The following is a 27,638-nucleotide window of genomic DNA, read 5'->3' on the forward strand; positions in this document are numbered from 1 at the left end:
GCTTTGCCCTTCTCGCCGCCGGTGCATGTAAAACCGGTGTCTCGTGATGTACATGCTGCTCACTGATTTAAGGTGTTCCCGATCAACTTACTGAGCTCTTCGAACGTCTTGTCCGCCGGCTTCTCTGGCGCTAGCAGGTCCTTCATCAGGGAGTACGTTCTGGATCCACAAACCGTCAGGAGATGAGCCCTGCATTTGTCGGCCGACTCCGGTCCCAACCATTCCTTAGTGAAAAACTTTGCTGTAGTCTCTCAATAAAGTCGTCCCAATCACCACCAACACAGTACCTCTCTTCTGTGCTGCTAGTGGCCATGCTCGCATGGTTTAAATCCCAGTTTCTCATCGCCAATGATATGTCCTTACTATACAGTATAAATGCACACCAGGGTCATACTTGAGAGAAGGTCACTCTGTGACCAGTTATCTTTATTACCAAGACCTCAAGTGATGAAGGTGGGTGGAGCTTTCCCTTTTATACCTGAAAGTCCAGGTTAGGGGTGTCTCCCACAAGTTCACCCCCTTGTGGTCAATGTTCTCAAGGTGTACACTTAGGTCAGCTTATACATGGGTTACAATGATAGTTGAATACATGACAGCAGCCACACCGCTGGCATTAGTTTCACTTTTTATAGCCGTTTTTTTGGGCGAGTGATATTGTGGGCTGATAAGCTCATAATAAAGACTGAAACTGAGTACTGTGAGCAATGAGTAAGTGTGACCTTAGCTCCTTTAATTAGACTCCAGAGTGCAGGTACCGCGTGGGTGGCCTGCTTATATACTGTGCTCTCAAGGGATCTGGGATCCCTTGGGACTCCAACAGGTGGTGGTGTGAAAAAGGGTGCCAAGGGTTAAATACATAACATCACTCCCTTGTAAAGTCAATAGTGCACTTATTTACAAGGTGAGACGATCTGGGACTTTTCACTCCCTTGTCGATCGTCTCGGTACAAATGCGGATGTGGGTGAGTTGGTTAGTTCTTCACTGGGCTGCTGGGCAGTCAGTCTTGCTGTGCTGCTGGGGATGGTGAGTTTGGTTTTATGGTCAACCACGATGTCGGTTGCCACTTGTGTGTGTGTTGGAGGGTCGAAGTTGGTGGTGTCCTCTTTGGGTTGCTCATAGCTGTTAGTGAACCGCAATTTGATTTGGTCCAAATGCTATCTGCACGCGAGTCCATTTGCCAATTTGACCTGAAACATCCTACTCCCTTCTTTGGCTATGACCGTGCCAGCGAGCCATTTGGGACCATGTCCATAATTGAGTACAAACACAGGATCATTGGTCTCAATATCGCGTGACAAATTTGTGCGATCATGGTACATACTTTGTTGATGCCGCCTGCCCTCTACGTGATCATGGAGATCAGGGTGGACAAGAGAGAGCCTTGTTTTAAGCGCCCTTTTCATGAGCAGCTCGGTTGGGGGAACCTTGGTGAGTGAGTGGGGTCTGGTGCGGTAGCTGAGCAGAACTCGGGATAGTCGGGTCTGCAGGATGCCTTCCCATACGCGTTTCAAGCTTTGCTTGATGATCTGAACTGCCCGTTCTGCCTGGGCGTTGGATGTGGGGCAGATGTGACGTACTTGATCCCATTGTGGGTCATGAATTCCTTGAATTCAGCACTGGTGAAACACGGCCCATTGTCGCTGACTAGGACATCAGGCAGGCCGTGTGTGGCAAACATGGCTCGTAAGCTTTCGATGGTGGTAGTGGACATGCTTACAGACAATATTACACATTCAATCCATTTTGAATAAGCATCCACGACAACCAAGAACATTTTGCCTAGAAATGGGCCCGCATAGTCAATGTGGATCCTCGACCACGCTTTGGAGGGCCACGACCACAAACTTAGCGGTGCCTCTCTGGGTGCATTGCTCAGTTGAGAGTAAGTGTTGCACTCGCGTATGCTTGACTCTAAATCTGAGTTGATGCCGGGCCACCACACATAGGATCTGGCTATGGCTTTCATCATTACAATGCCTGGGTGGGTGCTGCGTAGATCATGAATGAACATTTCTCTGCCTTTCTTGGGCAAGACCACACAATTACCCCACAAAAGACAGTCTGCCTGCAAGGACATTTCGTCTTTGCGCCCGTGGAATGGCTTAATCGCCTCCTGCATCTCCGTTGGGACGCTGGACCAGCTCCCATGGAGGACACAGTTTTTTTACCAGGGACAGTAAAGAATCCTGGCTGGTCCAGGTCCTGATCTGGCGGGCCATAACGGGTGACTTTTCGTTTTCGAATGCATCCATCACCATGAGCAAGTCTGCAGGCTGTTCTATTTCCACCTCGGTAGTGGGCAATGGTAGCCGAGTGAGAGCATCAGTGCAATTCTCTGTGCCCGATCTGTGGCAGATTACATAGTTGTATGCCGACAGCGTGAGCGCCCATCTTCGGATGCGGGCAGAAGCATTGGTGTTAATCCCTTTGCTCTCTGAGAATAGCGATATGAGCGGCTAATGGTCAGTTTCAAGCTCAAACTTGAGGCCAAACAAATACTGGTGCATTTTTTTCACCCCGCAAATGCTCACTAGAGCTTCTTTTTCAATCATGCTGCAGGCCCTTTCAGCCTTGGGCAGACCCCTGGACGCATAGACGACCGGTTGCAAAATCCCCGATTCGTTAGCGTGTTGTAACACACACCCGACCCTGTATGACGACGCATCGCAAGCTAGCACTAATCGTTAACATGGGTTAAACAGAACAAGCATTTTGTTTAAACATAACAGATTTCTGGCTTTCTCAAAGGCAGCCTCATGTGAATTCCCTCATACCCAGTCGTCTCCCTTGCGCAGTAGCACATCTAGCAAGACGGGTAGGAAATTACCGAAATAGTTGAGGAGTCCCAGAAATAACCACAGCTCCATCACGTTCTGTGGTCTCGGCACGTTCTTGATGACCTCTGTCTTGGCGTCGGTGGGTCTGCTGCCGTCTGCTGCGATTCTTCTTCCTAAAAATTCTACCTCCAGCGCCAGGAAAACACACTCGACGCTTCAACGTGAGTCCCACGCATTCCAACCGACTTAGAACCTCTTCCAGATTCTTCAAGTGTTCGATGGTGTCCCGACCTGTAAGCAGTATGTCGTCCTGGAGAACCATGGTGCGAGGAACCGACTTTAGCAAGCTCTCCCCCTCTTCTCCGGAAACAACCTAGTGAACTTTCTCTGAACAGCCTCCAATGCAAGTACATCCTTCCTTAAATACGGAGACCAAAAGTGCACGCAGTACTCTCAGTGTGGCCTCACCAATATTCTGTACAGTTGTAGCAGGACTTCTCTGCTTTTATACTCCATTCTCCTTGCAATAAAGGTCAACATCCCTTTGCCTTCCTGATTACTTGCTGTACCTGCATACTAACTTTTTGTGTTTCATGCACAAGGACAGCCTAACTGTGAACTGTGAGCACTTATCTAATAGTGATCATAATGTGATCGAGTTCAACGTCGTGTTTGGAAGGTCAAAATGCGAAACAGCTCCTAAGATTCTAGATTTAGGTAAGGCTGACTTCAATGCGATGAAATAGAGAATGTCCACAGTAAACTGGGGTAAATCTGTTAATGGGTAAAACTACAGAAGATCAATGGGAGATGTTCAAAAAATAATTTAATGTAATACAGAACCAGGTTTTACCCCTGAGGGGCAAGAGCTCTACTTTTCAAAATAACAGCCTGGACAACTAAAGAAGTAAGGGACGACATAAAATTCAAAGGAAAATCATACAAAAATGAAAAAAACAGCACAGATCCTGGCGAATAGGAAAGATACAAAGAACAGTAAAGGATCCCAAAATAAATAGTAAGAGCAACAAAAAGAGATTATGAAAAGAAACTTCCTGTCAGTATGTAGCAAGCCCAACATGAGAGGGGGCGGTCTTGGATTTAGTTTTGGGGAATGAAGCTGGGCAGGTTGAAGAGGTATTAGTGGGAGAGCATTTGGGTGCCAGTGACCATAATTCAGTCAGATTCAAGTTGGTTAAGGATGAGGCCTGGAATAAAAATTCCGAATTGGGGAAAAGCTAATTTTACTAAGTTAAGGAGTGATTTGGCCATAGTGGACTGGAAACAGCTACTTGTGGGTAAATCAATGTCGGAACTGTGGGAGGCATTCAAGGAGGAGATCCGGAAAGCTCAGGACAAACATGTGCCCTTAAAGAAAAAGGCTTGGAAAAATAATTCTAGAGCTCCCTGGATGTCTAGGGACTTACGCTTATGTCATATATCAACGGCTAAATATTATAGCATCTTTAGAGGAATATAGAAAGTTAAGAGATAAAATTAAAAAGGATATTAGGAATGCTAAGAAAGAGCATGAGAAATTCTTGGCGAGTAAAATTAAGGAAAACCCTAAGATGTTCTATAAATATATTAAGGATAAAAGGGTAACTAAAGAAAGGGTAGGGCCTATTAGAGACCATGAGGGTAATCTTTGTGTGGAGGCGGAAGATGTTGGTAGGTTTCTTAACGAATACTTTGCATCTGTTTTCACAAAGGAAAGGGGCAATGCAGATACTGCTATTAAGGAGGAGAGTGATATTCTGGATGAAATAAATATAGTGAGAGAGGAAGTATTAAGGGGTTTAACAGCTTTGAAAGTAGATAAGTCCCCAGGTGAAAGTAGATAAGTCCCCAGATGAAATGCATCCCAGGCTGTTGAGTGAAGTAAAAGAGGAAATAGCAGAGGCCTTGACCATCATTTTCCAGTCCTCTTTGGATCTGGGCATGGTGCCGGAGGATTGGAGGACTGCTAATGTAGTGCCCTTGTTTAAGAAGGGAGAAAGGGATAGGCCGAGTAATTACTGGCCTGTCAGCCTAACCTCAGTGGTGGGAAAATTATTGGAAAAAATCCTGAAAGACAGGATAAATCTGCATTTGGAAAGGCAAGGATTAATTCGGGCGAGTTAGCATGGATTTGTTAAGGGAAGATCGTGTTTGACTAACCTGATTGAATTTCTTGAGGAGGTAACCAAGAGGGTTGATGAGGGTAGTGCGTACGATGTATATATGGATTTTAGCAAGGCTTTCGATAAGGTCCCACATGGTAGACTGGTCAAGAAGGTTAAAGCCTATGGGATACAGGGCAAAGTGTCAAGTTGGATCCAAAATTGGCTTGGAGGTAGGAAGCAAAGGGTAATGATTGATGGATGTTTTTGTGACTGGAAGGATGTTTTCAGTGGGGTTCCGCAGGGCTCAGTACTGGGTCTCTTGCTTTTTGTGGTATATATTAACGATTTAGATTTGAATATAGGGAGTATGATTATGAAGTTTGCAGACGAAACTAAAATTGGCTGTGTGGTTGATAATGAAGAGGAAAGTCATGGGCTGCAGGAGGATATTAATCTACTGGTCAGGTGTGCAGAGCAGTGGCAAATGGAATTTAATTCAGAGAAGTGATGCACTTTTGGAGGGTTAATAAGGAAAGGGTATACACATCAGGCGGAAGGCCACTTAATAGTGTAGATGAGCAAAGGGACCTTGGAGTGCTTGTCCACAGATCCCTGAAAGTAGCAGGCCAGGTGGATAAGGTGGTTAAGAAGGCATACGGAATGCTTGCCTTTATTGGCCGAGGCATAGAATATAGATAGATAGATAGAAAATAGGAGCAGTAGTAGGCCATTTGGCCCTTCGAGTCTGCACCGCCATTCAATATGATCATGGTTGATCATCTATCTCAACATCATATTCCCGCTTTTTCCCCATATCCCTTGATGCCTTTTGTGTCTAGAAATCTATCTATCTCCCTCTTAAATATATTCAGTGATTTGGCCTCCACAGCCTTCTGTGGTAGAGAATTCCACAGGTTCATCATCCTCTGAGTGAAGAAATTTCTCCTCATATTGGTCCTAAATTTCCTACCCCGTATCCTGAGACTGTGACTCCTTGTTCTAGACTTCCCAGCCAACGGAAATATCCTCCCGCAACCAGTCTGTCCAACCCAGTCAGAATTTTATATGTTTCAATGAGATCCCCTCTCATTCTTCGAAACTCGAGTGAATACAGGCCTAGTCAACCCAATCTCTCCTCATTCGACAGTCCTGCCATCCCAGGAATCAGTCTGGTGAACCTTCGCTGCACTCCCTCTATGGCAAGTATATCCTTTCTTGGGTAAGGAGACCAAAACTGCACACAATACTCCAGGTGCGGCCTAACCAAGGCCCTGTATAATTGTAGTAAGACATCCCTGCTCCTGTACTCAAATCCTCTTGCAATGAAGACCAACATACCATTTGCCTTCCCAACTGCACCTGCATGGAGGTTATGCTTAAATTGTAAAAACTTTGGTTAGGTCCCAGCTGGAGTACTGCGTGCAGTTCTGGTCTCCATATTATAGGAAGGACGTGATTGCACTAGAGAGGGTGCAGAGGAGATTTACTAGAATGTTGCCTGGAATGGAGAATCTTAGTTATGAGGACAGACTGGATAGGCTGGGTTTGTTTTTATTGGAACAGAGGAGGTTGAGAGGAGACCTCATTGAGGTGCACAAAATATTGACATAGTGGAGAGTAAGGGTCTATTTCCATTGGTGGAAGGGTCTATAATGAGGGGACATAGTTTTAAGGTGGTTGGTGGAAGGTTTAAAGGGAATTTGAGGTGGGGCTTCTTTACGCAGAGGGTTGTGGGGATCTGGAACTCGTTGCCTGGAAGAGTGGTGGATGCAGAAACCCTCACCACTATTAAGAGATGGTTGGATGGGCATTTAAAGTGCAGTAACCTGCAGTGTTACGGACCTAGAGCTGGTAACTGGGATTAGACTGGATGACCTTTTGTTGGACGGCGCAGATATAATGGTAAGTACTGCAGGGAATAGAATACAACCAGCATGATGATCTGGACTAGTTTCGATCACCTGGATGGGTGGAGAGGAATTTTCCCAGATTTTTTCTCCCTAAATTGGCCTGGGTTTTTATCTGATTTTTGCCTCTTAGACATAGAAACATAGAAAACAGGTGCAGGAGTAGGCCATTCGGCCCTTCTAGGCTGCACCGCCATTCAATGAGTTCATGGCTGAACATGCAACTTCAGTACCCCATTCCTGCTTTCTCGCCATACCCCTTGATCCCCCTAGTAGTAAGGACTTCATCTAACTCCTTCTTGAATATATTTAGTAAATTGGCCTCAACAACTTTCTGTGGTAGAGAATTCCACAGGTTCACCACTCTCTGGGTGAAGAAGTTTCTCCTCAACTCGGTCCTAAATGGCTTACCCCTTATCCTTAGACTGTGACCCCTGGTTCTGGACTTCCCCAACATTGGGAACATTCTTCCTGCATCTAACCTGTCTAAACTCATCAGAATTTTAAATGTTTCTATGAGGTCCCCTCTCATTCTTCTGTACTCGAGTGAATACAAGCCCAGTTGATCCAGTCTTTCTTGATAGGTCAGTCCCGCCATCCCGGGAATCAGTCTGGTGAACCTTCGCTGCACTCCCTCAATAGCAAGAATGTCCTTCCTCAGGTTAGGAGACCAAAACTGTACACAATACTCCAGGTGTGGCCTGACCAAGGCCCTGTACAACTGTAGCAACATCTCCCTGCCCCTGTACTCAAATCCCCTCGCTATGAAGGCCAACATGCCATTTGCTTTCTTAACCGCCTGCTGTACCTGCATGCCAACCTTCAATGACTGATGTACCATGACACCCAGGTCTCGTTGCACCTCCCCTTTTCCTAATCTGTCACCATTCAGATAATAGTCTGTCTCTCTGTTTTTACCATCAAAGTGGATAACCTCACATTCATCCACATTATACTTCATCTGCCATGCATTTGCCCACTCACCTAACCTATCCAAGTCGCTCTGCAGCCTCATAGCATCCTCCTCGCAGCTCACACTACCACCCAACTTAGTGTCATCCACAAATTTGGAGATACTACATTTAATCCCCTCGTCTAAATCATTAATGTACAGTGTAAACAGCTGGGGCCCCAGCACAGAACCTTGCGGTACCCCACTCGTCACTGCCTGCCATTCTGAAAAGTATCCATTTACTCCTACTCTTTGCTTCCTGTCTGACAACCAGTTCTCAATCCATGTCAGTACACTACCCCCAATCCCATGTGCTTTAACTTTGCACATTAATCTCTTGTGTGGGACCTTGTCGAAAGCCTTCTAAAAGTCCAAATATATCACATCAACTGGTTCTCCCTTGTCCACTCTACTGGAAACATCCTCAAAAAATTCCAGAAGATTTGTCAAGCATGATTTCCCTTTCACAAATCCATGCTGACTTGGACCTATCATGTCACCTCTTTCCAAATGCGCTGCTATGACATCCTTAATAATTGATTCCATCATTTTACTCACTACCGATGTCAGGCTCACCGGTCTTTCATTCCCTGTTTTCTCTCTCCCTCCTTTTTGAAAAAGTGGGGTTACATTGGCTATCCTCCACGCGATAGGAACTGATCCAGAGTCAATGGAATGTTGGAAAATGACTGTCAATGCATCCGCTATTTCCAAGGCCACCTCCTGGGGATTTATCGGCGTTCAATCCCATCAATTTCCCCAACACAATTTCCCGACTAATAAGGATTTCCCACAGTTCCTCCTCCTTACTAGACCCTCTGACCTCTTTTATATCCGGAAGGTTGTTTGTGTCCTCCTTAGTGAATACCGAACCAAAGTACTTGTTCAATGGGTCTGCCATTTCTTTGTTCCCCATTATGACTTCCCCTGATTCTGACTGCAGGGGACCTACGTTTGTCTTTACTAACCTTTTTCTCTTTACATATCTATAGAAACTTTTGCAATCCGTCTTAATGTTCCCTGCAAGCTTCTTCTCGTACTCCATTTTCCCTGCCCTAATCAAACCCTTTGTCCTCCTCTGCTGAGTTCTAAATTTCTCCCAGTCCCCGGGTTCGCTGCTATTTCTGGCCAATTTGTATGCCACTTCCTTGGCTTTAATACTATCCCTGATTTCCCTTGATAGCCACGGTTGAGCCACCTTCCCTTTTTTATTTTTACGCCAGACAGGAATGTACAATTGTTGTAGTTCATCCATGCGGTCTCTAAATGTCTGCCATTGCCCATCCACAGTCAACCCCTTAAGTATCATTCGCCAATCTATCCTAGCCAATTCACGCCTCATACCTTTAAAGTTACCCTTCTTTAAGTTCTGGACCATGGTCTCTGAATTAACTGTGTCATTCTCCATCCTAATGCAGAATTCCACCATATTATGGTCACTCTTCCCCAAGGGGCCTCGCACAACGAGATTGCTAATTAATCCTCTCTCATTACACAACACCCAGTCTAAGATGGCCTCCCCCCTAGTTGGTTCCTCGACATATTGGTCTAGAAAACCATCCCTTATGCACTCCAGGAAATCCTCTTCCACCATATTGCTTCCAGTTTGGCTAGCCCAATCTATGTGCATATTAAAGTCACCCATTATAACTGCTGCACCCTTATTGCATGCACCCCTAATTTCCTATTTGATGCCCTCCCCAACATCACTACTACTGTTTGGAGATCTGTACACAACTCCCACTAACGTTTTTTGCCCTTTGGTGTTCTGCAGCTCTACCCATATAGATTCCACATCATCCAAGCTAATGTCCTTCCTAACTATTGCATTAATCTCCTCTTTAACCAACAATGCTACCCCACCTCCTTTTCCTTTTATTCTATCCTTCCTGGATGTTGAATACCCCTGGATGTTGAGTTCCCAGCCCTGATCATCTTGGAGCCACGTCTCCGTAATCCCAATCACATCATATTTGTTAACATCTATTTGCACAGTTAATTCATCCACCTTATTACAGATACTCCTTGCATTAAGACACAAAGCCTAGAGGCTTGTTTTTTTAACACCCTTTGTCATTTAGAATTTTGCTGTACAGTGGCCCTTTTTGTTCTTTGCCTTGGGTTTCTCTGCCCTCCACTTTTCCTCATCTCCTTTCTGTCTTTTGCTTTTGTCTCCTTTTTGTTTCCCTCTGTCTCCCTGCATTGGTTCCCATCCCCCTGCCATGTTAGTTTAACTCCTCCCCAACAGCACTAGAAAACACTCCCCCTAGGACATTGGTTCCGGTCCTGCCCAGGTGCAGACCGTCCGGTTTGTACTGGTCCCACCTCCCCTAGAACCGGTTACAATGCCCCATGAATTTGAATCCCTTCCTGCTGCACCACTGCTCAAGCCACGTATTCATCTGCGCTATCCTGCGATTCCTACTCTGACTAGCAGGTGGCACTGGTAGCAATCCCGAGATTACTACTTTTGGGGTCCTACTTTTTAATTTAGCTCCTAGCTCCTTAAATTCGTTTCGTAGGACCTCATCCCTTTTTTTACCTATGTCGTTGGTACCAATGTGCACCACGACAACTGGCTGTTCTCCCTCCCTTTTTAGAATGTCCTGCATCCACTCCGAGACATCCTTGACCCTTGCACCAGGGAGGCAACATACCATCCTGGAGTCTCGGTTGCGGCCGCAGAAATGCCTATCTATTCCCCTTACAATTGAATCCCCTATCACTATCGCTCTCCCACTCTTTTTCCTGCCCTCCTGTGCAACAGAGCCAGCCACGGTGCCATGAACTTGGCTGCTGCTGCCCTCCCCTGATGAGTCATCCTCCTCAACAGTATTGAAAGCAGTGTATCTGTTTTGCAAGGGGATGACCACAGGGGCCCCATGCACTACCTTCCTTGCACTGCTCTTCCTGCTGGTCTTCCATTCCCTAGCTGGCTGTGGACCCTTTACCTGCGGTACGACCAACTCGCTACACGTGCTACTCACGTCATTCTCAGCATCATGGATGCTCCAGAGTGAATCCACCCTCAGCTCCAACTCCGCAACGCGGTCCGTCAGGAGCTGGAGGCAGATACACTTCCCGCACACGTAGTCATCAGGGACACTGGAGTCGTCCCTGAGTTCCCACATGGTACAGGAGGAGCATAACACGTGACCGCGTTCTCCTGCCATGACTTACCCTTAGTTAGGCAACAACAATGCTAAAGTTTACTCACTGTTATAGAAGAGAAAAAAGAAAAACTACTCACCAATCACCAGCCAATCACTTACCCACTTGGCTGTGACGTCACCTTTCTGTTTTTTTCTACTTTTTTTTTGCCTTCTCCCTGTAACTGCACAAGTCACGCCTTTTATAGGCCTCTCCATGCACCTCCTCGATGCTGCTCCCGACTGCCGCCGATGCTGGGCCCTGGACTCCCTGCTGTGCTTTTTATAGGCCTCACCAACAGACCTCCTCGACGCTGCTCCCGACTGCCGCCAACTCTGGGCCCCGAACTCCCTGCTGTGCCTTTTATAGGCCTCACCAACGGACCTCCTCAACGCTGCTCCCGACTGCCGCCGACGCTGGGCCCCGGACTCCCTGCTGTGCCTTTTATAAGCCTTACCAACGGACCTCCTCGATGCTGCTCCCGACTGCCGCCGATGCTGGGCCCCGGACTCCCTGCTGTGCCTTTTATAGGCCTCACCAACGGACCTCCTCGACGCTGCTCCCGACTGCCGCCGACTCTTCCAGGAGATCACATGGTTCTGGTTGGGGTGGAGTGTAGAATGAGTGTATAAGAGGTGTCCCAGTTGTGTGAGGCAGACTGGTTGAACTGGGTACTCTTTGCCTTTCCATCATTGTTCATAGGTTTATATGTAACCTTTAGGGCTGCTGACCAAGGGCTGTATGGCTCTTTGTCGGCTGGCGCAGACACGATGGGCCGGAATGGTCTTCTTCAGCGCTGTAAATTTCTATGTTTCTATGTTTCTACGTTTGCAAGCGATATCAAAATCAACACAAAGAATTTTTACAATTATATTAGGAAAATGAGTGTAGTCAGGAGCAATGTTGACCCCTTAAAAACTGAAAGAGGTGATATTGTCAATAATAATAAGGAAACGCGAACATGTTGAATAATTACTTTGCATCAGTATTTATAGCAGAAGAAGATAGAAGATAGCATGCCAAAAATCCTAAGGAAACTAATATTGAATCAGGGACAGGACCTCAATAAAATTAATGTAAATAAAATAACAATAATGAAGAAAATAATGGCACTTAAGAATAACAAATCCTCAGGACCAGCTGGTTTCCATCCCAGGATCTTAATTCATTCATGGGCCATCCCTCAAAATCGAGGAAGACTTGCTTCCACTCTAAAAATAAGTTCTTAGATGACTGAACAGTACAATACGAGAATTACAGTCTCTGTCACAGGTGGGACAGACAGTCGTTGCAAGAAAGGGTGGGTGGGACTGGTTTGCCGCACGCTCCTGCCGCTGCCTGTGCTTGTTTTCTGCATGCTCTCGGCGATGAGACTCGAGCTGCTCAGCGCCCACCTGGATGCTCTTCCTTCACTTGGGGCAGTCTTTGGCCCAGGACTCCCAGGTGTCAGTGGGAGTGTTGCATTTTATCAAGAAGGTTTTGAGGGTGTCTTTGAACATTTCCTCTGCCCACCTTGGGCCCGCCTGCCATGTAGGAGTTCCGAGTAGAGCGCTTGCGTTGGGAGTCTTGTGTCACACATGCGAACAATGTGGCCTGCCCAACGGAGCTGGTCGAGTGTGGTCAGTGCTTCGATGCTGGGGATGTTGGCCTGATCAAGGATGCTAACTGTTATATATGTAACCATGTATTTACTCTATACAGCCACCAGAGGGCTCATCCCCTGGAGTCACATGGGATCCCATAATCCCTTGGGAACACAGGTATTTAAGGAGGCTTCACAGGTTGGAGAGGCACTCTGGAGACCGGCAATAAAAGACTAAGGTCACACTTTACTTTGAGCTCACAGTGTTCAGTCTGACTCTTTCTCCATACACAACAAATGGCAACGAGATACAGATAGCGAACCAAAGATGCAGAGAACAGTGGGCATCCTGGAGAAATTCTCAGAAGGAGATGATTGGGAAACTTTTGAGGAGCGACTCGACCAATACTTTGTGGCCAATGAGCTAGATGGGGAAGAGAGCACTGCCAAACGAAGGGCGATCCTCTTCACCGTCTGTGGGGCACCAACATATGGCCTCATGAAGAATCTGCTTACTCCAGCGAAACCCACGGAGAAATCATACGATGATTTGTGCATACTGGTCCGAGAGCATTTGAACCCGAAGGAATGCGTTCTGATGGCAAGGTACCAGTCCTACACCTACAAAAGGTTTGAAGGCCAGGAACCGGCGAGTTATGTCGCCGAGCTAAGACGCTTGCAGAACATTGCGAATTTGAAGGACATTTGTAGCACATGCTCAGAGACATTTTCGTACTTGCCATTGGCCATGAAACCATACTTCGCAAACTTTTGACTGTAGAGACCCCAGCCTTGAGTAAGGCCATAGCGATAGCCCAGGCGTTCATTGCCACCAATGAAAATACAAAGCAAATCTCTCAGCACACAAGTGCTACTACAAGTACTGTGAACAAAGCGATGTTTTTCAATCGTAACATATAGGGCAAGTCACACATACCTGCAGCTACATGTCCGCAGATGTCTCAGAGTCCAGCATCAAGGGTGATGAATGCAAAGCCATTAACACCTTGTTGGCGCTGCGGGGGTGATCATCGTTTCCATTCATGCCGATTCAAAGGATACGTTTGCAAGGGCTGTGGAACAATGGGACACCTCCAATGAGTATGCAGAAGAGCTGCAAAGCCTGTTAAACCTACAAACCACCATGTTTCAGAGGAGGACAGATCTACGGAGGATCACGACAAACCAGAGCCTCAGGTCGAGGAGGCAGAGATACATGAGGTGCACACATTCACCATGAATTGTCCTCCGATAATGCTGAATGTTGAACTAAACGGACTCCTGGTGTCGATGGAACTGGACACGGGCGCGAGCCAGTCCATCATGGGCAAAAAGATTTTCGAAAGGTAGTGGTGCAACAAGGCCTCAAGGCCAGTCTTAACTCCAGTTCACACGAAACTAAGAACTTACACAAAAGAACTGATTCCTGTAATCGGCAGTGCTACCGTAAAGGTCTCCTACGATGGAGCGGTGCACAAGCTACCACTCTGGTTGGTACCGGGCGATGGTCCCATGCTGCTCGGCAGGAGCTGGCTGGGAAAGATATGCTGGAACTGGGACGATGTCCGAGCACTATCACTCGCTGACGACACTTCGTGTGCCCAGGTCTTAAACAAATTGCCTTCGCTGTTCGAACCAGGCATCGGGAAATTCCAAGGAGCAAAAGTGCAGATCCACCTAATTCCGGGGGCGCGACCCATCCATCACAAGACGAGAGCAGTACCGTACACAATGTGAGAAAGGGTAGAGATTGAGCTGGACCGGCTGCAAAGAGAGGGCATCATTTCCCCGATCGAGTTCAATGAGTGGACCAGTCCTTTCATCCCAGTCCTCAAGGGAGACGGCACCGTCAGAATCTGTGGCGATTACAAAGTAACTATCAATCGTTTCTCCCTGCAGGAGCAATACCCACTACCAAAGGCCGACGATCTCTTTGCAATGCTGGCAGGAGGAAAGACGTTCACGAAGCTGGATCTGACTTCAGCCTACATGACGCAGGAACTGGAGGAATCATCGAAGGCCCTCACCTGCATCATCATGCACAAAGGTATTTTTGTTTATAACAGATGCCCATTTGGAATCCGATCGGCGGCGATGATATTCCAGAGAAACATGGAAAGCTTACTGAAGTCAGTCCCGCAAACTGTAGTCTTCCAGGACGACATCTTGGTCACAGGTCGGAACACAGTCGAGCAGCTGCAGAACCTGGAGGAGGTTCATAGTCGACTCAATTGCATGGGGCTCAGGTTAAAACGCTTGATGTGCGTTTTCCTGGTGCCTGAAGTGGAGTTCCTGGAAGGAGAATTGCGGCGGACGGCATCAGGCCCACCAACATGAAGACGGAGGCAATCGAGAACGCACCGCGGCCACAGAACGTGATGGAGCTGCAGTCGTTTTTGGGACTCCTGAACTACTTTGGTAGCTTCTTAGCGGGTTTCAGCATACTGTTAGAACCACTACATGTCTTACTACGAAAAGGGGACGAATGGGTTTGAGGCAAAAGCCAAGAAAATGCCTTTGTAAAAGCGAGAAAATTGTTATGCTCGAACAAATTGCTTGTGTTGTATGATCCATGTAGGCATTTGGTACTAGCATGTGATGCGTCATCATATGGCGTCGGATGTGTAATGCAACAAGCTAATGATTTCGGGAAACTGCAACCGGTTGCTTCTGCATCCAGGAGTCTGTCTAAGGCTGAGAGAGCCGACAGTATGATTGAGAAAGAAGCGTTAGCGTGTGTCTATGGGGTAAAGAAAATGCATCAATACCTCTTTGTGCTAAAATTTGAGTTGGAAACTGACCATAAGCCACTTATATCCCTGTTCTCCGAGAGTAAAGGGATAAATACCAATGCATCGGCATGCCTCCAGAGATGGGCAGTCACGTTGTCCGCATACAACTACGCCATCCGCCACAGGCCAGGCACAGAAAACTGCACCGATGCTCTCAGTAGGCTGCTATGGTTATGGAAGCATTTGAGAGTGAGCAATCACCTGTCACTGCCCGGCAGATCAAAACCTGGACAAGCCAGGACCCCTTATTATCTCTCGTCAAAATCAGTGTGCTTCACGGGAGCTGGTCCAATGTCCCAGTGGAAATGCAGGAAGAGATAAAGCCATTCCAGCGGTGCAAAGATGAAATGTCTATACAGGCAGACTGCCTTCTTTGGGGCAATCGAGTAGTGGTCCCCAAGAAGGGCAGAGACACCTTCATCAATGACCTCCACAGTTCCCACCGAGGCATCATAATGATGAAAGCGACAGCCAGGTCCCACGTGTAGTGGCCCGGTATCGATGCGGACTTTGAGTCCTGCGTTCATAGATGTAATACATGCTCGCAGTTAAGCAATGCACCCAGGGAGGCACCGCTAAGTTTATGGTCTTGGCCCTCCAAACCGTGGTCTAGGATACACGTCGACTATGCAGGCCCGTTCTTGGGTAAAATGTTCCTTGTGGTTGTAAACGCGTACTCCAAATAGATTGAATGTGAGATAATGTCGGCTAGCATGTCTGCTGATACTACTGAAAGCCTGCGGGCCATGTTTGCCACACACGGCCTACCCGATGTCCTGGTGAGCGACAACGGGCCATGCTTTACCAGTACTGAGCTCAAAGAATTCATGACCCGTAACGGGATCAAACATGTCACATCTGCCCCATTTAAACCAGCGTCCAATGGTCAGACAGAGAGAGCAGTGCAAACCATCAAGCAAGCCTTGAAGAGTGTAACTGAAGGCTCACTGCAGACTCGCCTATCCAGAGAGTCCTGCTTAGCTACTGCACGAGACCCCACTCACTCACTGGGATCCCACCTGCTGAACTGCTCATGAAAAGAGCACTTAAGACAAGGCTCTCTTTAGTTCACCCTGATCTACATGAATAGGTAGAGAGCAGGCGGCTTCAACAAAGTGCATACCATGGTAGCGCAAATGTGTCATGCGAGTTTGAAATCAATGATCCTGTATTCGTATTAAATTATGGACAAGGTCCCAAGTGGCTTCCTGGCACTGCCGTGGCCAATGAAGGGAGCAGGATGTTTCGGGTCAAACTTTCAAATGGACTAATTCACTGGAAACACTTGGACCAAATCAAACTCAGATTCACGGACTATTCTGAGCAACCCACCTTGGACCCTACCTTTTTTGATCCCCCAACATACACACCAGTGGCAACCCAGCGGCACCACGGTTGACCACGAAGCAGAACCCATCATCCACAACAGCCCAGTAGGGCCCAACACACCAGGCAGCCCAGCAAGGCCAACTGCACAGCAGCCCAGCGAGGGCCCAAGAAATGATTCCACAACACCAGCTTTCACACTGAGATGATCAACCAGGGCAAGAAGGGCCCCAGATCGACTCACATTGTAAATAGTTACACTATTGACTTTGGGGGTGGCGGCTGGGGCGGGGGTAGTGTTGTTATATATGTAAACTTGTACTTACTCTGTACAGCCACCAGAGGGCTTATCCGCTGGAGTCCCAAGGGATCCCATAATCCCTTGGGAGCACAGATATTTAAGGAGGCTTCACAAGTTGGAGAGGCACTCTGGAGACCTGCAATAAAAGACTGAGGTCACACTTTACTTTGAACTCACAGTGTTCGGTCTGACTCTTTCTCCATACACTATACTAACGTTGGTGGATCTGTCCTCCCAGGGGATTTGTAGGATCTTGCGGAGACATCATTGGTGATATTTCTCCAGCAATTTGAGGTGTCTACTGTATATGGTCCACGTCTCTGAGCCATACAGGAGGGCGGGTATCACTACAGCTATGTAGACCATGAGCTTTGTGGCAGATTTGAGTGTCTGATCTTCGAACACTCTTCCTCAGCCGGCCGAAGGCTGCGCTGATGCACTGGAAGCGGTGTTGAACCTCGTCGTCGATGTCTGCCCTTGCTGATAATATGCTCCCGAAGTATGGAAAGTGGTCCATGTTGTCCAGGGCTGCGCCATGGATCTCGATGACTTGGGGGGTAGTGCTGTGTGTCGGGGTCAGGTTGATGGAGGACCTTTGTCTTACGGATTGTTTAGTGTAAAGCCTATGCTTTCGTATGCCTCAGTGAAGATGTTGACAATGACTTGAATTTCAGTCTCTGAATGTGCGCAGACACAAGCGTCGTCCACGTACTATAGTTCGACAAGAGGTTGGGATGGTCTTGGATCTGGCCTGGAGACGTCGAAGGTCGAACAGGTTCCCACTGGTTCTGTAGTTTAGTTCCACTCCAGTGGGGAGCTTGTTGAGTCTGAGGTGGAGCATTGTAGCGAGGAAGATCGAGAAGAGGGTTGGCGTGATGACACAGCGCTGCTTGACCCCGGTCCAGACGTGGATTGGGTCTGTGATGGATCCATTATTCAGGATTACGGCTTGCATGTCGTCGTGGAGCAGGCGGAAGATGGTGCCAAACTTTTGGGGGCAGCCGAAATGGAGGAGGACGCTCCATAGTCCCTCGCGGTTGACAGTGTCAAAGGCCTTTGTAGGTTCATGTACAAGGGTTGGTGTTGTTCCCTGTAGGGTGTTTGTTTTTTTCACTCTATTCTGATTCTTAGACCTCGGAACTTATAGTGGGAAAGGACAACACGTGACACAAAATTTTAGGCTTAACCCAGTGTTTAGTTTTATACGCAACCAAAAACTATTATAAACTACAGGACTCGGCTGCTGAGAGAAATTGACTTTCAATTACAATCACCAGCTCTGACTGTAGCTCTTGTGTCCGTTCTTCTGCAGTGCCTGTTCCTTTCGTGCCCTTCTGTCTCTTCCTCCTGCTTCTGTGTTTCTTGAGTTCCCTGCTTGCTGTTGCTTTTTGTGTATCTCCTCCTCCTTTTTTTTTAATTTCAAAAAATACTTTATTCATATAAAAGATTTGTACAGTACATTCAAAAGCAGTTCAGTACGTTTAGCTGCGGTCAGCAATCCCATACACTACATTTGGGTGCTGACGGCAGTTCCGTTCGATACATTTCCTTGCTTTTCAGTTCAAGTACAATTTGGTACAATACGGGATACCTTGTAGTACATTTAACAAAATTACATTACATGTGTCACTATACAGTACACGGAAAGGGTGATGGTACATTTACATTTTTTTTTCTTTTCAACGTGCATTACGAAACAGACCTTACATTGTACATGGCACTTCATAGGTGTTGACAGATCATGGTGTTCCATGTACACGAAAAAGAAGTTGCAAGTACAGCCCGAGGGGAGTTTTATACTGATTCCTGCCCCTGGGTTTACCGTGGCAGAAGGGCTTTTAAACTGTGGCCCTTCCCCACCGTGCCTTTGCGGCGACTGCACCAATTTTAAGTGCGTCCCTCAGCACGTAATCCTGGATCTTGGATTGCGCCAGTCTGCAACACGCAGACATGGACATCTCCTTGCTCTGGAAGACCAGCAAGTTTCGGCAAGACCAAAGGGTGTCTTTGACCGAGTTGATGGCCCTCCAGCAGCAGGTGATGTCTATCTCGGTGTGTGTCCCTGGGAACAGCCCGTAGAGCGCAGAGTCCTGTGTTACGGAGCTGCTTGGGATGAACCTCGACAGCAACCACTGCATCTCCATCCAGACCTGCCTTGCAAAGGGGCAATCCTGAAGGAGATGGGTGACAGTCTCATCCGCCCCGCAGCCGACTCGGGGGCACCGTGCCGTGTTGCTGAGACGTTGGCTGTGCATGAAGGCTCTGACGGGTAAGGCCCTCCTCACCGCATCTTTACCAGTGATGTCCCACCATTAAATGCTGTAGCTACATCACTCATTAGCCCCCTTTTCCATCTCAGTCTGTATGCTTCCCCCTGACTCTCTTCCCCATAATTCTTTTGATAGAATTGTTTGAACATTTCCTTTAACAATTTTTCATATAACTTTTGCATTTCTGGCAGGCACCACCGGGGTAATTGTAACTGTGTTAAATTTAGAATAACCAACGCTACTTCATAATATACAGAATGATACAACATTTTCCCTGTTGGGATTAACACCAGCCCTTTCTTAGACCCGGGTTTTAGGACAGGACATGGAATTTCTTGGGGGTTTGGAATCTCCAGCCTTTTAGGGAGAGGTTTTAATTTGCTCGCGATCAGCTTGGTTGCATTGACTGTTTTTGGAGGATCTGAAACCACACAGTCATTGGGACTCAAACTCACACAGACAAACAATGTACGTGAGGTCTCAAACCCACATAGACGAGACATTGGGCCTCAAACCCATGCAGACAAGACATTGGGCCTCAAACCCACACAGAAGCTGGGCCTCAAACCCATGTAGACAAGACATTGGTCCTCAAACCCACATGGGCACTGGGCCTCAAACCCATGCAGACAAGACATTGGGGCTCAAACCCACATATTGTAAGGTTACTAACCTTCAGAAAAAACACAGACCATGAACTAATAAAAAACTGATACAAGCTGTGGAATGAAACTGGACAATTAAGGACATCCTGTGAACAGAAAGATTTCATGCATAATTTCATGCATAACAACAATGGACTGTTACATGAAGCCCCGAACTCGAGTGCCCAGGGTGGGGATACAGCCATTGGAGACGTCAAGTCTGCGACAACAAAGGACCCACCTCCAAAGGTGTAAATTTTTGCGCGAACAGCATTTTCAGCATATGGAAGTATCTTTTGCATACAAATCAGAAGCAATTCAACCTCATCACCCAAATGGGTAGTTAAATCAAATCTTGTCACAGTGGCAAACATAGAAATATAGAAAATAGGTGGAGTAGACAATTCGACCTTTCGAGCCTGCACCACCATTCAATAAGATCATGGCTGATCATTCACCTCATTACCCCTTTCCTGCTTTCTCTCCATACCCCATTGATCCCTTTAGCCGTAAGGGCCATATCTAACTCCCTCTTGAATATATCCAATGAACTGGCATCAACAACTCTCTGCGGTAGAGAACTCCACAGGTTCACAATTCTCTGAGTGAAGAAGTTTCTCCTCATCTCAGTCCTAAATGGCTTACTCCTTATCCTTAGACTGTGTCCCCTGGTTCTGGACTTCCCCAGCATCGGGAACATTCTTCCTGCATCTAACCTGTCCAGTCCCGTCAGAATTTTATATGCTTCTATGAGATCCCCTCTCATCCTTCTAAACTCCAGAATACAGGCCCAGTCGATCCAGTCTCTCCTCATATGTCAGTCCTGCCATCCCGGGAATCAGTCTGGTGAACCTTCGCTGCACTCCCTCAATAGCATGAATATCCTTCCTCAGATTAGGAGACCAAAACTGAACACAATATTTCAGGTGAGGCCTCAACAAGGCCCTGTACAACTGCAGTAAGACCTTCCTGCTCCTATACTCAAATCCCCTAGCTATGAAGGCCAACATATCATTTGCCTTCTTCACCGCCTGCTGTACCTGCATGCCAACTTTCAATGCCTGATGTACCATGACACCCAGGTCTTGTTGTACCTCCCCTTTTTCTAATCTGCCACCATTCAGATAATAATCTGCCTTCCTGTTTTTGCTACCAACATGGATAATCTCACATTTATCCACATTATACTGTATCTGCCATGCATTTGCCCATTCACCTAACCTGTCCAAGTCACCCTGCAGCCTCTAAGCATCCTCCTCACAGCTCACACTGCCACCCAGCTTAGTGTCATCTGCAAACTTGGAGCTCAATTCCTTCATCTAAATCATTAATGTATATTGTAAATAGCTGGGTCCTGCGACACCCCACTAGTCACTGCCTGCCATTCTGAAAAGGACCAGTTTATCCCGACTCTCTGCTTCCTGTCTGCCAATCAGTTCTCTATCCACGTCAATACATTACCCGCTATACCATGCGCTTTAATTTTGCACACCAATCTCTTGTGTGGGACCTTGTCAAAAGCCTCTTGAAAGTCCAAATACACCACATCCACTGGTTCTCCCTTGTCCACTCTACTAGTTACATCCTCAAAAAATTCCAGAAGATTTGTCAAGCATGACATCCCTTTCATAAATCCATGCTGACTTGGACCGATCCTGTCACTGCTTTCCAAATGCGCTGCTATTTCATCTTTAATAATTGATTCCAACATTTTCCCCACAATTGATGTCAGGCTAAGCGGTCTATAATTACCCGTTTTCTCTCTTCCTCCTTTTTTAAAAAATGGAGTTACATTAGCTACCCTCCAGTCCATAGGAACTGATCCAGAGTCCATAGACTGTTGGAAAATTATCACCAATGCATCCACCATTTCTAGGGCCACTTCCTTAAGTACTCTGGGATGCAGACTATCAGGCCCCGGGGATTTATTGGCCTTCAATTTCTCTAACACAATTTCCCACCGAATAAGGATTTCCTTCAGTTCCTCCTTCTCACTAGACCCTCGGTCCCCTAGTACTTATGGGAGGTTATTTGTGTCTTCCTTCGTGAAGACAGAACCAAAGTATTTCTTCAACTGGTCTGCCATTTCTTTGTTCCCCATTATAAATTCACCTGAATCTGACTGCAAGGGACCTACGTTTGTTCTTCACTAATCTTTTTCTCTTCACATATCTATCGAAGTTTTTGCAGTCAGTTTTTATGTTCCCAGCAAGCTTCCTCTCATACTCTATTTTCCCCCTCCTAATTAAACCCTTTGTCCTCTTCTGCTGAGTTCTAAATTTCTCCCAGTCCTCAGGTTTGCTGCTTTTTCTGGCCAATTTATATGCCTCTTCCTTGGATTTAACACTATCCTTAAATTGCCTTGTTAGCCACGGTTGAGCCACCTTCCCAGTTTTATTTTTACTCCAGACATGGATGTACAATTGTTGAAGTTCATCCATGTGATCTTTAAATGTTTGCCATTGCCTATCCAGTGTCAAGTATCACTCGCCAGTCTATTCTAGCCAATTCACGTCTCATACCATCGAAGTTACCTTTCCCCAAGTTCAGGACCCTAGTCTCTGAATTAACTGTGTCACTCTCCATCTTAATAAAGAATTCTACCATATTATGATCACTCTTTCCCAAGGGGCCTCGCACAACAAGGTTGCTAATTAGTCCTTTCTCATTACACATCACCCAGTCTAGGATGGCAAGCCCTCGAGTTGGTTCCTCGACATATTGGTCTAGAAAACCATCCCTAATACACTCCAGGAAATCCTCCTCCACCGTATTGCTGCCAGTTTGGTTAGCCCAACCTATATGTAGATTAAAGTCACCCATGATAACTTATTCAAAACCTGGATATAAATATATGGACACAGACAAGCACAAAGAAGGGAAGAGCAGAAGAAACAACAGCTGAGCACAAGCAGGAGGAGATACACAAAAAGCAACAGCAAGCAGGGAACTCAAGAAACACAGAAAGGAGAAAGAGACAGAAGGACATGAAAGGAACAGGCACTGCAGAAGCGCTACAGCCAGAGCTGGTGATTGCATGTCTAAAGTCAATTTCTCTCAGCAGTCTTGTCCTATAGCTTATAGTAGGGTTTGGTTGCATAATAAAACTGAACACTGGGTTAAGCCTAAAATTGTGTGTCAAGTGTTGTCCTTTCCCACTATAAGTTCCGAGGTCTAAGAATCAGAGTAGAGTGAAAAAAACAAACACCCTACATCCCTGCATTTTTCTTGCAGCTCTTGCGCCATAAAAATCATGTAAAACTCTTCAAGGAAGTAGGTGAGCAAATTACAGATGCCCTAACTATAATCTTCCAAGGTCTCTCGATTCAGGAACCGTTCCTTTAGATTGGAAATTTACGCATGTCACTCCGCTATTTAAGAATGGCGAGAGTGGGAAATTAGGGAATTATAGCCTAACATCTGTTGTCGGGAAATTGCTAGAGCCTATAATTAAAGATGGAATGACTGAACACCTCGAAAAGTTTCAGTTGATCAGAGAGAGCCAGCATGGATTTGTGACAGGTAGATCATGCCTGACAAACCTGATTTAATTTTTTGAGAAGATGACTAAAGTAGTGGACAGGGGAATGTCTATAGATGTTATTTACATGGACTTTCAAAGGCATAGATGCTAAGTATGAAGATAAACTAGGTAGGAAGCAAATAAGAATAACTTTAAGAAATTAGATGGGAGACCTTTAAATTGCTTTTATGTAAATGCAAGGAGTGTTAGAAGCACATTGTTAGAATTACAATCTTAGGCTGTGGTGGAGAACTTAGACGTTGTTAAGTATCGAATAACTCCACGAGGCTAAGTACGGTGAGCTAGTTCAGGCATGACCTTACTCCAGTTTATTCATACTCAAAGTGAGGATTCAACATGGCTGCCAACATTATATACACGGCTTGCACGTGTCTGCTAGTGACCATTAGGACTCCGACAGTCGCACCCTCCGGTGGCAGGTAAAACCCAGTTAACATACATCACATCATTCCCCGCCAAAGTCCTTGTACAGGTTGTATTTACAAGTTGAGACAGTCCGGGGTCTTCCGCTCCCTGGTTGATCTTCTCAGTTTGAACCCAAGCTTGGGCGAGTTAGTAGGACCATTGCTGCATTGCGGAGCAGTCGGTCTGACAGGACTGTCGGGGATGGTAGGTTCATCTTTGTGAATGACACAAGGGTCAACTGATGGTTGGATATGTGTTGGTTGGTCGATGATGATGTCATCTTCAATTTGTTCTGGGTTGTCTGTGAATCGCAGTTTGGCTTGGTCTTGCATGTTTGGCCATTTAACAGTTTGACTACAAACACCCTGTTCCCCTCCTTGGCCAAAACCATGCCAGCAACCCACTTTGGACCATGACCATAATTCAGGACAAACACAGGGTCATGAACAGCAATGTCACATGATAAGGCCGTGCGATCGTGGTACCACTGCTGCCGTTGCCTTCTGGTTTTGACATGATCATCGAGATCCGGGTGTACAAGGGAAAGCCTGGTTTTGAGGCCTCTCTTCATTAACAGCTCGGCAGGAGGGACCCCAGTGAGTGAGTGGGGTCTTGTCCGGTAACCGAGCAGAATGCGGGACAAGCGGGTCTGTAGGGAGCCGTGAGTCACGTGTTTTAGGTTCTGCTTAATGGTTTGGACAGCTCACTCCACTTGACCGTTAGTTGCGAGTTTGAAAGGGGCAGACCTAACATGCTTGATGCCGTTACGGGTCATAAACTCGTGGAACTCTGAACTGATGAAACACGGTTCGTTGTTGCTGACAAGGATGTCGGGCAGGCCATGGGTGGCGAACATGGCCTGGAGACTTTCAATAGTGGCTGTGGGCATGCTGGATGACATGATTACGCACTCAATCCATTTGGAGTAAGCGTCCACTACCACTAAAAACATTTTACCGAGAAAGGGGCCGGCAAAGTCTATGTGGATCCTTGACCACGGTTTGGATGGCCATGATCACAGACTCAGCGGAGCCTCCACAGGTGCGTTACTCAGTTGCATGCAAGTGTTGCACTGATGCATGCATGACTCCAAGTCCGAGTCAATGCCAGGCCACAAAACGTGAGACCTAGCAATGGCCTTCATCATGACAATGCCTGGGTGGGTACTGTGTAAATCTCGCACAAAAGTTTCCTTGCCTTTTTTTGGCATAACAACATGATTACCCCATAACAGACAATCAGACTGAATAGACAATTCATCTTTGCGGCGGCTATTAGGCTTAATTTCATCCTGCATTTCCCTGGGAATAGCAGACCAATTTCCATTTAGGACATACCTTTTTACTTTTGACAGTACAGGATCCTGGCTGGTCCAGGTCCTGATTTGGCGAGCCGTGACGCGTGACCCCTCACTCTCGAAGGCGTCCATGACCAGCAGCAAGTCTGCGGGCTGCGGCATTTCCACCCCGGTTGTGGACAATGGTAGCCGGCTAAGCACATCAGCACAGTTTTCAGTGCCTGGTCTGTGGCGGATGACGTAATCATCAGCGGATAATGTCAGTGCCCATCTTAGGATGCGGGACGAGGCATTGGTGTTTATAACTTTGCGCTCAGAAAACAATGAAATGAGCAGCTTGTGGTCTGTTTCAAGCTCGAACCGAAGCCCAAACAGATCTTAGTGCATTTTCCTAACCCCATATACGCATGCTAAAGCCTCTTTCTCTACCGTACTATAGGCTCTTTCAGCCTTAGACAGACTTCTGGACACGTATGCAACTGGTTGGAGTTTGCCTGATACATTGGCTTGCTGGAGCATACAACCCATCCCATATGATGAGGCGTCGCAGGCCAGCACTAACCGCTTACATGGGTCATAGTGTACCAGTAATTTATTGGAACATAGCAGGTTCCTGGCCCTCTCAAAGGCTCTGTCTTGAGATTTGCCCCAAACCCAGTTGTTACCCTTTCTCAGCAACATGTGCAAGGGCTCTAGCAATGTGCACAACCTAGGTAGAAAGTTACCGAAATAGTTGAGAAGATCCAGGAATGAACGCATCTCCGTCACACTCTGGGGTCTGGATGCATTCTTGATGGCCTCTGTCTTCGAGTCCGTAGACCTGATGCTGTCTGCTGCAATCTTTCTCCCCAGGAATTCGACTTCTGGTGCCATGAAAACGCACTTGGTGCATTTAGCCTAAGTCCCACTCTGTCCAGACGACATAGAACCTCTTCCAGGTTGTGCAGGTGTTTGGTGGCGTCACGACCGGTGATCAGGATGTCATCTTAGGACATGACGGTTCTCAGAACGGACTTCAGCAAACTCTCCATTTTTCTCTGAAATATTGCTGCCTCCGAGCGAATTCCGAAAGGGCATCTGTGGTAGATAAAAACAGTCCTTTGTGCGTGTTGATGCACGTCAGTTTTTTTGACGATTCGACCAGCTCCTATGCCATGTAAGCGGAGGTCAGGTCCAATTTGGTGAACGACTTCCCCCCCCCCCCCCCAATAGCGTTGTAAACAGGTCGTCAGCCTTGGGTAACGGGTACTGATCCTGTATCGAGACTCGGTTGATCGTTACCTTGTAGTCGCCACAGATCCTGACCGGAACAATTGGACTTGTCCATTCGCTGAATTTGACTGGTGATATGATTCCTTCCCGTTGAAGTCTGTCCAGTTCGATCTCAATCTTCTCCCTCATCATGTACGGAACCACCTGAGCCTTGTGATGGACAGGTCTTGCATCCGGGCCTAGGAGGATCTGCACCTTGGCTCCCGTGAAGTTTCCGATGCCTGGTTCGAATGAGGGAAACTTGCTCAGCACTTGAGCACACAAAGCGTCATCCACTGATTAGGCTTTAATATCATTCCAGTTCCATTTAATTTTCTCAAGCTAACTCCTGTCGAACAGCGTTGGGCCATTGCCTGGAACGATCCACAACGATAAATCATGCACAGCTTCATCGTACGATACTTTTACTGCTGCGCTGCCAATGACTGGTATGAGCTCTTTGGTGTCGGTATGCAGCTTCGCATTGATTGGGCTCAGTTTGGGTCTTTTTGCCTTAGTGTCCCACAGCTTTTCGAAAGCCCTCTGGCTCATTATTGACTGACTCGCACCTGTGTCCAATTCCATGGATACTGGAACCCCATTTAATTTAACTTCCAGCATTATTGGAGGACTTTGGGTAAAAGAATGTACCCCATACACTTCTTCATCCTGTACCTTGGGTTGAGTTGCCTGTGCCACTTGATCCATACTGGATTGATCATCCTCAGCTAAGTGGTGTGTCGCAGCACGCTTGCTCAGTTGCGGACACATTCGCTGAAGGTGCCCAATTGTTGCACAGCCTTTGCACACGTAGTGCTTGAATCGGCATTGATGGGCCCGATGATAGCCCCCGCAATGCTAACAAGGCAAAATTTGATTCACCCCCAATGGCGGACTTTGAGCAGTTACAGGTCGTACGAACGCGGACGAGTAGGCCCTGCCATGTGCAGCTCTGCCTGCCAACTATATTATTTTATGCACAGTACTTGCCGGTGAGTTTCGATGCTGGGAAGATATCTGTTTCGAGTTTTCGATCGTGATGGCCCTGCTCAGGTCTAGAGATTCAGCAGCCAGCAGCTTTCGAAGGATGACCTCGTGGCCAATGCCAAGGACGAAAAAGTCCTGCAGCATTTCCTCCAATGCAGCTCCGAAGTTGCATGGCCCAGCAAGACGTCTCAGGTCGGCAACAAATTTTCCACGTCCTGGCCCTCGGAGTGATTGTGCATATAGAAACGATACCTCTCCATGATGTTGCTTTCCTTCGGTTTAAAGTGGTTCCGAACCAGTGTACACAGTTCATCGTACATCTTATCCGTTGGTCAAGTTGGTGAGAG

Source organism: Pristiophorus japonicus, unplaced genomic scaffold, assembly GCF_044704955.1.
Source record: "Pristiophorus japonicus isolate sPriJap1 unplaced genomic scaffold, sPriJap1.hap1 HAP1_SCAFFOLD_368, whole genome shotgun sequence".
Classification (NCBI taxonomy): Eukaryota; Metazoa; Chordata; class Chondrichthyes; family Pristiophoridae; genus Pristiophorus; species Pristiophorus japonicus.